This window comes from Numida meleagris, assembly GCF_002078875.1.
Source record: "Numida meleagris isolate 19003 breed g44 Domestic line chromosome 3 unlocalized genomic scaffold, NumMel1.0 chr3_random, whole genome shotgun sequence".
Taxonomy (NCBI): Eukaryota; Metazoa; Chordata; class Aves; order Galliformes; family Numididae; genus Numida; species Numida meleagris.
The window spans coordinates 24,656-36,145 of record NW_018362781.1 but is presented as its reverse complement, the minus strand read 5'-3'; the positions used below and the strand labels follow the sequence as shown (position 1 = coordinate 36,145).

Below are 11,490 nucleotides of genomic sequence, written 5' to 3'. Positions count from 1 at the left end.
TTAACGTCCCAAACCACCGCTATTTTCAACAGCTGTCTCTTGACTCTCGTAAAAACCACATACAAGGTAAGGTTTCTGCTGTGGTGCAGAGGCAGATAGTCTGTGTCACCTGCAGCAGCACGAGGGTTCCCAGGCAGACAAGCAAACAGGCAGAGCCCTCAGCAAACACAGGGCACGGGCCCAGGCCTCCTCCTTCAGAGCTATCTGACACGTACAAATTACAGTTCTCCATCTTGCATCAACTACTCTGAACACCGTGAAGCAACCGTGCTTAAGAAGTCCCCAACCAGCCATTGCTAGAATAGCTTATTAAGACAACTTACCAAATACTGCCATCTCACAGTTGCCAACATCTAACTTGTCCTAAGGAAGTACTGTCTCAGCAAGTTATGCAACAAAGTGCACCAGGGCCCCACTTGGCATAAGGATATGTATTTGTTCTTGTCAAGATTACGTTGTTGTCATTGAGCACTTCAAATATCAAGTGAAGGAGTAAAAGGAAGACAAGGCTATAAATCTACAAGAAAGGGAATGTTAATCTATGTAATGCAAACCATGTATGAAAGGAAAGTTAGCAAGACCTTGCTGAAATGTAATTCCAGCATGAAAACGACCCAAGTCAGAGTCAAAGAACCATGGAGATAATTATGGGAAAGTATGGATCTGTATTCTGCAAATAGAAAGTAGAAGCCAAACTCATCACTTGAGATGCAAAACCAGAGAAGGGAACCACCTAGATATCCAAAATATCGTTGCTGTTGTTCTTCCTTTCCAAGTCACTCGTGAGAGCATGTTCAGAGTACCATGTTTAGTGCTGGGCATTTGGCCAGAAGGTATTCATATTCCAGAGCTGGTGGAATAAGAGCAGGAACAGCTTTCTTTTGAGAGAAACACCACAAAATGTAGTTGTTTCTGCCTCTAAGCTGGTAAGCATGAGATTGATGAGGGATGGTAACAAACAGCTCGCCTCGTGTCAATGAACAGGGCCCCACTGGTTGCAGCAGAGCAGCAGCAATCTGCAGCTACACAATGGTTCCTTGGTATCTAAATATTTAACAGGTGATTCAGTGATTTCAGACTTTCCAGAGCTCAGGAAAACAACACACGCTGATGTGCAAAGTAGGGCTTTTACTCCTCAGAGGCACATCACGGGGAAGAGGTCGCCCAAGAGCTTTATTTTACAGGGCTGTCTCAGAAATCCTGGTCCAAGAATAAGAGAAAATGCAGTTGCAAATGGGTTTGCTCCATGAATACCACATGCACCACCTGAAGAAAGCACATTAAACATGCTTTTCACAAGGGCTGCTGTGACTAGGTTAAGCAGCGCAGCACTTTAAGAAAAGACTTGTGCTTTCACATTGCACTAACCTCTGTCTTTCTAACCAAAGGAGGTGCTGTTAAGGGCAAGAAACTCAGTGTGGAAACAGTCATGTGCTCAGTGTGATGCCTGGAAGGTCCTTTATCACCTTTCAATTCAGCTGCAACATTAGGGAACAGGAAGGCAGTGGGAAGACTGTGTTTGTATTGGTCTATCTATCAGAGGGCCTTTAAGTCAAATTAAAACAGGCCATAATATCACGTGGAGATCAGACCAAGAGCAGGACCAGACCACATAAGCACTCCAGATTCATCAGCCAAGAATGTGAAGCAGTAGCAGCCGCCGTTTCACAAACAAACCATGCTACAGCTCATGGCAGCCGAGACACAGAGAAAATTCCATGTTCCTGCCAATCCTTCCTCCCCGTCCTGCTCAAACTGCAAACACTCAGATTCCTGAATAAGTATGGCAGGCTGAACCATCACGCGATTTAGGATTGGGTAACTGCAGGTGGTAAAACATCAGATAAAACTAACGACAACAAGTAGTCCTATCATAGGTCATAAGCACCATAAATGCCAAGCAGACATAGAAGCCCTTCCAGCTCTCGGTAATAGGCTCTGTAAGAAGACTACAGTGCTTCAATTCTAAGAGATAAGGGCACTACATTGCTTCTTGCTGTAGCACTTTGCACGTCAGGAAGCATTTATCTGCTGTGTTCCACAAAAGGACATACTAGAAATAAGAGCCCTATATCCATCCAGTTCCTACTACGTGACCTCTGAGCTTCATTGCCTTAACTGACTTAATTTAATAGAGTACCAAATATTTAGTTACATTACTGTCTTCTCTTCCAATAAACGCCACCAAATGAATGATGGCTTGAACAAAACAAACTGTTTAACTGGCAGCATTTGACTCTGCTTAACATTCCTGCTGCACAACTCTTTACTAAATGTTTACTAAATGTTAGAGGGTTCTAGTTCCACGAGGCATGTATTTCGAAACATTTCTTACTACAGATTAGAGTGACCATAAATCTCTTCTTTTCAAGAGCTGCATGGTATGCCAAGTACTTAAGTCCATGGGCAAATACTGTTTACCCATGGCACCTGCAATGCACATGACCACAGCACCAGTTTTCTGCGTGCAACAACACACTCCACCCTACCAGAGCAGTCACTACATCTGGAAGGAGACACCTCTGCTGCTCAGCCTCTTTTATCCTCTGATCCAAAGCCACCTAACTGGAAAAAAAAAAGTCACTGCCTTTCATGTAAATGTACTTCAGAACAACCACAGCCAACTTTCTATCATCCTGTTAGCCTCATGCCAAAATCTTCAAGCAGCCACGTGCTTCGGAGAACCAGGAAACAGGATGCTGTAGGACAGCTTACTGGAGGTGATGGCCACACATCCCAGTGGGACCTCAGTCAGGCTGAGGAACACAAAACTGGTGGGTGTGCAGGGAACACTGCAGCAGCCTGCTGAAGTCTCACACTGCTGACAGGATACAGTACTGACAAAGGAATTGGAACAAAAACCACCTGGGCCACATGTGCTCTGATAAGCAATCACGGATTCAGGCGTTTTCACAGTATGTTCAACACAGAAGTCCCTCAAGCCATCAGAAATTTTTCAGGCAGACTTCACTCCTGCGGCTTACCACTATCAATTTCTCAACAGGCTGATATTTGTGCTTGCTGTCCTTTCAAAGCCTTAGCCAAGAGGAAACTTACATTACTGCACAAACGAATCCTCACAAACTGATCTATCAGAGATACCTTACCCTGATAGCACAGTTCCACCACAAACCCAGTGAGCAGTAAAGCAAGCTAACAAAAAAGCCAACCACTTACAAGTTCACAAAATAGGAATGAACTGATCTACAGATATCCATTCAAGAAAACACTCTGCACATGCTTCAAAAGCAATTCAGTGAGTAGATTCCTAGAAACACATAGGAATCTTGTTTCACACAGCTTTTCCACCATCATTGCAGTATTGCTGAAATTCTTGGTAATTATTACTTAGCCTACGTTTTAATTAACACAAAGAATACGGCAGCAGATCTGCTATGAATCCTCTCAAAGAAATTAAATGCATCCTAAGATTATACATAGTAAAACATGGGACGGTTCCACATATTCTCAGAATCACAGTGCTTTTCTTGCTTTGCTGTACAATTAACACACCGTTTACTCTGCACAGTCCTTGTACTCATCTAATTCAGTATGCAGATCTCAACAATTAAGGAGAATCAAAGACCTGTAGGGGTTAGAAGTGACCTCCGGAGATCACCGAGTCCAACCCCAGCATCCAACCTGCTAAAGCAGGTTCTCTATAGCAGGTTACGCAGGTGGGAGTACAGACAGTTCTCCAGAGAAGGAGACTCCACCACCTCTCTGTGCAGCCTGACACGTAAATACTTTCAGAGACAAATAGGTCCAACTCTAACAAAACTTTTCACAGATCAAATCTAGCCTAAGACGAGGTAAGAGCTTTATTCTGCTGGTTCCTTGTGCCAGTACAACAGAGAAATACTCACAGAGCCAAAGCAGACGTAGCCGAACCAAAAGCAGAGCTGCTGCAGGCTCGTGTAGCCCACAGCTCCAAGTGACTGCTCTTCTAAGTGCTGCCTCACGAGCCATAGAGCCTGCAATCTGGACAAACAGGCACTTCTGCAAAGAAAATTAATTCCAGTCACTTCACAAGCCTCTCAGCTGTTCTCCAAAAACTGTGTTGTAATAGCAAAGAGACACCTCCGTCATGTTCATCCTGGCAGCTTTTGCCTGCACAGGAACACCAGGTGGAGGCCACACTGGATATAAGGAGGAAGTTCTTTACCCTAAGGGTGGTGAGGTGCTGGCACAGGCTGCCCAGAGAGGCGGTGGTGCCCCGTTCCTGCAGACAGCCAAGGCCAGGCCGGATGGGGCTCTGAGCACTGATGGAGCTGTCAGTGTCCCTGGGCATTACAGGGGGTTGGAACGGATGGCCTTTAAGGGTCCCTTCCAGCTCCAATCGTTCAGCGACGGTACAGCTCAGCCTGCAGGAGCCCAGCTGCGCCGGCAATGCCCGCAGGAGACGCTTCCCGGCGGGCGGGCGCAGAGCGGGGCTGGCTGCGGACAGCAGGTGAGCAGGGCGGGGGCCGAGCAGGAGACAAAGCAGTTACACGCACAGCAGAAGGGACACCCCCCCCACCCCTATACGCTCAGGCTGCGGTTTAAAATTAACTTGCAGGATAACATGCACGAGGAAATAATTAAAGAAACAAAGCATCAGGATACAGACGCTGTCCCAACCCGCCCGCCAGGCCCCGCGGAGCCTCCACGGCGCTCCCGGCGGAGCGCGGCCCCCAACCCCTCCGCAGGGCAGCAGCCCCCACCAGACGAGACGAGACCGGACCGGACCGGACCGGACCGGACCGGACCGGACCGGGCCGCTCCGATCCGCCCCCGCCGTCCCCCGGCCCGCCAGCCTCCCCAGCCCACAGTCCCCTTACCTCGCGCAGCCGGCCCGCAAAGAGCGTAACCGGCGGCAGCAGCCCGCGGACGGCCGGGCTGGGGCACGGGGAGGAGCCTCAGCGCTGTGCCGCCTCTTCCCGAGGCTCGGCACATCCCCACCCCTCACCCGGAGCCGCTCTCCCCGGCAGGGCGCCTGCGCGGCGCCGCGTTCGCCCCGCGGGGCTCGGAGGGCGGGTCACAGAGGCGTGGTTGTGATGTGTTGATCTGCAGTTCGGGTGTGCGCCGTGTGCACTGCTGTTCTAAGCCCAGTACCTCACAAAACCATTGGAGTCACTAGAGTTATTTCGATAAGAAAACGAGGAGAGCGAGCTTTTAATTCCAGTTCGGCAGCTGTGTTCTCCATACATGGAGTAGTGGTTGAAATGCCAGCAGCCATGTTGAGGAGAGTGGCTGACACGTTGAGCGTGCTTAGGAACGTGCCCACAGCCCCACAGCTTTGGGGAGACGTGGCTAAGGGAGGCATAGCAGTTCCAAAATCCAGACTTGAAATGAAAGATGGGTGTCTACGTAGCTGTGAGAAAATGGGACAAAACAACGTTGCAATACTTCCGCAGTCCCTGTAGGTGTTCTAGAGCTGTGGAGATGTGGCACTGAAGGACAAGGTTAGTGGGCATGGTAGGGTTGGGTCACAATTGGACTAGGTGATCTTGGTGGTCTTTTCCAACCGTAATGATCTATGATTCAGTAATTTACAAAGTGATGACATTTACCTTAGTTCACAACTAAGCTGCGCAGAGGTAAAGGCTGTGGGGGCTGTTGGCTGACAGCCGGCTGAACGTGAGCCAGCAGTGTGTCCAGGTGGCCAAGAAGGCCGAAGACACCCGGCTTGTGTCAGCAGGAGTGCGGCCAGCAGGAGCAGGAGGTGACCGTCCCTCCGCACTGACACTGGTGAGGCCGCACCTTGAGTGCTGCGCTCAGTGCTGGGCCCCCTGGGCCCTGCAAGAAAGGCACTGAGGCCCTGGAGCGTGTCCAGAGAAGGGCAGCGGAGCTGTGAGGGGTCTGGGGCGCAAGTGTGATGGGGAGCGGCTGAGGGAGCTGGGGGTGCTCAGTGTGGAGAAGAGGAGGCTCAGGGGAGACCTCATTGCTCTCTGCAATGACCTGAAAGGAGGCTGTGTGAGGTGGGGTCGGCCTCTGCTCCCAGGGAACAGCAATAGGATGAGAGAGGATGGCCTCACGTTGTGCCAGGGCAGTTTCAGGTTGGGTGTTAGGAACAATTCCTTCTCCAAAAGAGCAGAGATGCCCTGGCACAGGCTGCCCAGGGACTGATGTGGTCACTGACCCTGGAGGTGTTCAAGAAAAGCATAGATGTCACACTGAGTGACATGGTTTAGAGCGGTCACAGACAGGGGCTGATGGTTGGACTAGATGATCTTAGTGGCCTTTCCAACCTCAGTGATTCTATGACCTCCATAAATATGGCCATTAATCCTCAGCCGTTGGAAGAGACCTGGCAGGCTTCTGTTGCTGCAGCATTGATGTAATCTGTAGCTGTCTTTCTTTTGACAGAATGGTGTGAAACTTCTGGGGTGAACTGGAGACAGCTGAAGCAATCCTGCTGGCAGGTTGCGAAAGCTGGTCTCTGTTCTGTGAGCCACCTCAAGAGCTACTGAAACGTCTCTGCTCTAGCAGAACCAACACACAGTTGAAGGCTCCAAGCACCAGTACGATGCCCTGGAGGACGACTAGCCTGAACAAGAAGTGGCACTTAGCCTTCCTGCTGCACCATGCACCCCTGCGAGGTGAGGTGAGGTGCTGTTAGCTTCCCCATGTAATTTGGTTTTGACAGAGCCTGGGTAGTGTGTGCTTTAGCTCTGTAAAAACAAAAATCACAATTACAGAGCAAAACAGTGTTATCAGCATGTCCAATGTTATGAGTAGATACCAAAGGTTAATGTTCACTCATCTGTGGTCACACCCTGGCAAATGCAGCAAGGAGCAGCAGCAATTCAGCTGGATTCTCTCATGGTGGCCAGCATTTCTGTATCGAGACTGTGTATCCCCTGCCTCCTGTCCTAGGAACTGCCACAGGGCCATGAGCTTTGCAAGAGGGAAGACAGGTTACAGTGCTCTTGTACTTCTTGAACTAAAGACTACACAAGTGAGACAAAACTCAGTCTGGAAAAATATATAAAGGGTTGTTTCTGCTTCTTCATATGGCCTTTCCAAAATGCAATGAGAAAAATGCCCACCTTCAATTTTCTGTACTCATGACAGAGCCACTCTTTGGTTCCTCAGTCCTTTCTGTCTTCTTTAAGGTTGACAGCAGAGGACTGGAATTGAGTTTTTTATGATCACTAGTCACTACATCCATGGGAGGAAATTACTTTTTTATTATTTGATGGCGCTGTGCACTCAAGTTCATCTCTCAGTATCATCCCATTAAGGGAGATCTGGCCAAAAGCTTTTCAACACTCTCCTGCATCAAGAAAAATTTCCATCCTGGAGTTCTGATGAGAGATCTGACAGCCAGTTTGTCTTCAATCTTCTCCCTAACAGCCAGGAAATGACTAAGTGCAGACATTACATAAACTGCACTTCCAACTCAGTAATGCTAATTTTTTATCTTCTCTCTATTGAAATGGGTTGAAAACCCAGGGATTCAGACAAAATGTATACCAGTGCAGAGACTTGGGAGCACTTTGACACAACAGCTTTTAAAGAGTGCATGGACCAGCACCCTAAATTTCTCAGAAAGCCTCCACAACCCACACCGCACATGTTGTGCCCTCTGGGAGGACTGATGCAGGCAACCCTCTCTTATCCTGTGTTGAGAATGAGAAAGTGCCAAGGCTCTGCACCTGCCCCTGCCAGCAGCCTTGTTGGATCAGGGAGCAGGGAAGGAACACAGTGAGCCTCTGGCTGCCAATGAAGGCTCACTCCCGCTATATGTGTGCCAAAAACTATTCCTCGTTCTACAACTCAAGCCAGAGTGACATGAAAGCAAGGATGTCCAGAAAGACAGTGGCTGCCAGACACTAGCTGTGATTAATCCCAGAGAATTTGGGAAGACTCAGAGCCATATTCTAATCACACTACTGTTGCCTAGATACCATGTGGGGAGGAGGGAAGAGAATCTGTGTTTGGGTGACTGTCTCCTTGCTGCACCTGAACTCTGAATTGCTGAGGCTGTTGCAGACACACTGCTGAAATACAGTGACTTGGGCTGATTCTAGTTTGGACATCAGTTTTAAAGTGCTCAGAACTACTAACTACAGAGAAAATTAGTTTTGACCTTCATTATGGTGATAGAGGTGCTGGCAAAGGGCAACACACTCTCATTGTCAACCAGAAACAGATACTGGTATTTCCAGTCCTTCTTCTGAGACTGTCTTAACTTGCAGGAAGGTAATGATTGAGATTAATCCTTTCATCTTTATAACACTACTGGAAAAGAAAAGGGGCGGGGGGGGGGAAACAGTGTTTGTAGTCTGGCCATAAAATTATTTGCTCGGTAAAGTCAATTGCATTTCCACTGTATTTCATTCTGTGTGATGTCTACAATACCAATTTATGAGAAAACAGATCACTGGGGAGAACTGTGATCAACTAGTTTTCCATCACTTATGCAGGATGTTGTAACAGTGTACTGCTTAACTAGCCCCAGCAAAAATGCATGAATGTTATTTGAGCTTCTTAATTACCACTATTAACCTATTGCTTCCTGAGACTTGCACTGCTACAGCATGCCTACATGCATACTTTTTTTGTGTCTGTAGGCAATGCCATTGTCAGGTGGCAGCAGGCATTTGTTTTATCACTTCTTGGCAGCCAGACCACTACAAGTCTGGAGGAGAATCAGGCCCTCCCTTTGCTTGGGTAGCAACAAGAGCACCATTATTTGAGGAGAGAAAAATTGCCTGTAGTTGTGTTGAAAGCTCTTGTCTTTATTAGTAGAAGTATTAATGTTTCCCAGTGTGCTCTGAATTTATAGTCAAATGTTTTGCTTTCAGTTTGGAGATGCTTGTAAAAGCTGCCTGCTTCAGAAGCTGGTGTACAGCCTTACAGTTTGAAGGCTCTCCTCAGGCTGATTGGAGTTAAAGCCCTTGCTCTTCTCTAGGGGAGAGCAAGTTCATCTGTGCAAAGTAAGAACACCTAATACAGAGATGAACAAAGTTGACTTAAAATGCCACTAAATACTGACACCATTCCTCAGAAAGGCTAAATGTCCTAAAGTCATGTGGTAGGAAGCAAGAAGAGTGGACCATACTAAAATGTAATGAATATGAGACCAAGTTCCTAAGCAGTTCTAGCCATAGACCTCTCCATCAAGTTAAGCAGATTGCTACCTACTTAGATTCAGTGCTTCCTTTTCAGCCCAGAGAGAGCGGCAATAGCCAGGAGCAAGGGCAGAGCTGCAACTAGCCAGGGTGTTAAGCCATCTGTAGTTAAATCACATCTGTAGCCTACTGGTAGACTGATTTGAATGGGAAGAATGGAGTAACGTGAGTTAGTAGCTTTGATACAAAGGATGCCAAGATCTGGCCTGCAAGATTTAATACTTTAATCTGCTGCCCAAGTGTATCCCTGCTGTAATCACAGCCACAGCGCAGTCCTTGAGTAGCTGAAGATTAGAGAAAAACTGATAATCCCAGGTGTGTCACACACATGAAAGCTATTAAGTGGATTTACAGAGGACATAAGGTATATAGAAACTCATTATTTTCCCACTGAGACAAAACTGTTCATTAATATATGACAGAGAGCATACTCTGGAAAATTGGAAGTGAGTATTGAAAATGAACAAATCCCAATAGTCCTAACACATATGTGATGAACTGGTTATTAATATTCAATCCAGCAAGCTCTGTCACTAAGGTTGAGTACCATTTCTGATGATATTTGTAAGTCTACATGCCCTAGATGGTACTCATCTCCAGTGTTAGAAAAAGTAACTCTAAAATCCAGGATCTCACTGCAGTCAACGCAAATTTCAGGCAGAAGGGTATGGATTTAAGTTCACACGCACAAAAACAACAACAACAGAGTTCAATTTAAAATGTGACTTCAGACATTTCCATTGCAGCTGATACATTAATTATGCCACAATTATATTAATTTGGTCTTTAAAGTCTCACTTGCAAAATCTTCTTGTGTGAGCAATTACAGTAAGCAACAGCTCTGCTTTGGTTTCATTGCACCTGCTGTCCCCAGGCTGTACCAGTTAATTGTGATTGTTTATCCCATCGTACTCTTCGCTACTAATTTGCTTGGCACCATGAAGAAACATCACACCACTTACAAAGCGCTGTTAAATCCTGGCAGCAAAAAGGCTGAAAAATGGAGGCAGGTTTTTGGAGGATGCAAAATGGAGGCTGATTTTTGGAGGCTGAAAAATGGAAGCTGAAAAATGGAGGCTGGTTTTTGGAGACTGAAAAATGGAGGCTGGATTTTGGAGGCTGAAAAATGGAGGCTGAAAAACGGAAGCAGAAAAATAAAGGCTTAAAAATGGACGCTGAAAAATGGAGGCGGATTTTGGAGGTTGAAAAATGGAGGCTGTAAAATGCAGTCTGAAAATGGAGGCTGAAAAATGGAAGCTGAAAAATGGAGGTTGGTATTTGGAGGCTGAAACATGGAGGCAGAAAAATTGAGGTTGAAAATGCAGGCAGAAAAATGGAGGTGGAAAAATTGAGGCTGGTTTTTGGAGGTTGAAAAATGGAGGTGGAAACGGGCTAAAAAATGGAGGCTGGAAAATGGAGGCTAGAAAATGGAGGCAGAAAAATGGAGGCAGAAAATTGGAGGCAGAAAAATGGAGGCTGGATTTTAGAGGCTGAAAAATGGAGGCTAAAAGATGGACGTTGAAAAATGGAGGCTGTAAAATAGGGGTGGAAAAATACAGGCTAAAAAATGTAGGCTGAAAAATGGTGGCTGAAGAATGGAGTCTCAAAAATGGAGGTTTAAGATCGGAGGCTGGTTTTTGGAGGACGAAAAATGGTGGCTGAAGAATGGAGTCTCAAAAATGGAGGTTTAAGATCGGAGGCTGGTTTTTGGAGGATGAAAAATGGAGGCTGGATTTTAGAGGCTGAAAATGGAAGATGAAAAATGGAGGCAGGTTTATTTGAGGCTGAACATGGAGGCTGAAGAATGGAGGCTGGAAAATGGAGGAAGCTCTTTAGAGGCTGAAAATGGAGGCCGGTTTTGAAAGGTGAAAAAATGGAGGCTGGTTTTTGGAGGCTGAAAAATGGAGGCTAAAAAAAGGAGGCTATAAAATACGAGACTGAAAAATGGAGACTAAAAAAAGCAGGTTTAAAAATGGAGGCTGGTTTGTGGAGTATGAACAATGGAGGCTGAAAAATGGAGGCCCGAAAAGGAAGCTGAAAAATGGAGGCTCAAAAAAAGAAAGTTGAAAAATGGTGGCTGAAAACAGGAGGCAGAAAAATTTAGATTTTTCTCCAGAAAACTGGAGGCTAAAAATGGAGGCTGGAAAATGGAGGCTGATAAATTGAGGCTGAAAAATGGAGGCTAGTTTTTGTAAATTGAGAAATGGAGACTACAAAATGGAAGCTGAAAAAATAAAGGCTTAGAAATGGAGGCTGAAAAATGGAAGTTGACAAACGGAAGTTGAGAAATGGAGGCTGAAAAACAGAAGGTGAAAAATCGAGGGTGATACATGGAAACTGAAAAATGGAGGCAGAAAAATGGAGGCTGGTC

The 11,490-nt window shown here is 46.4% G+C and overlaps 1 long non-coding RNA gene across 1 annotated transcript; it reads left to right on the top strand.

Moving 5' to 3' along the window:
* The first annotated feature begins 4,823 nt into the window (after nucleotides 1–4,823).
* Nucleotides 4,824–10,393, top strand: LOC110390413. Its single transcript, XR_002433739.1, has 2 exons — nucleotides 4,824–5,444; nucleotides 6,349–10,393. It is a non-coding gene; the product is annotated as an uncharacterized LOC110390413 (long non-coding RNA).
* Nucleotides 10,394–11,490: the final 1,097 nt, after the last annotated feature.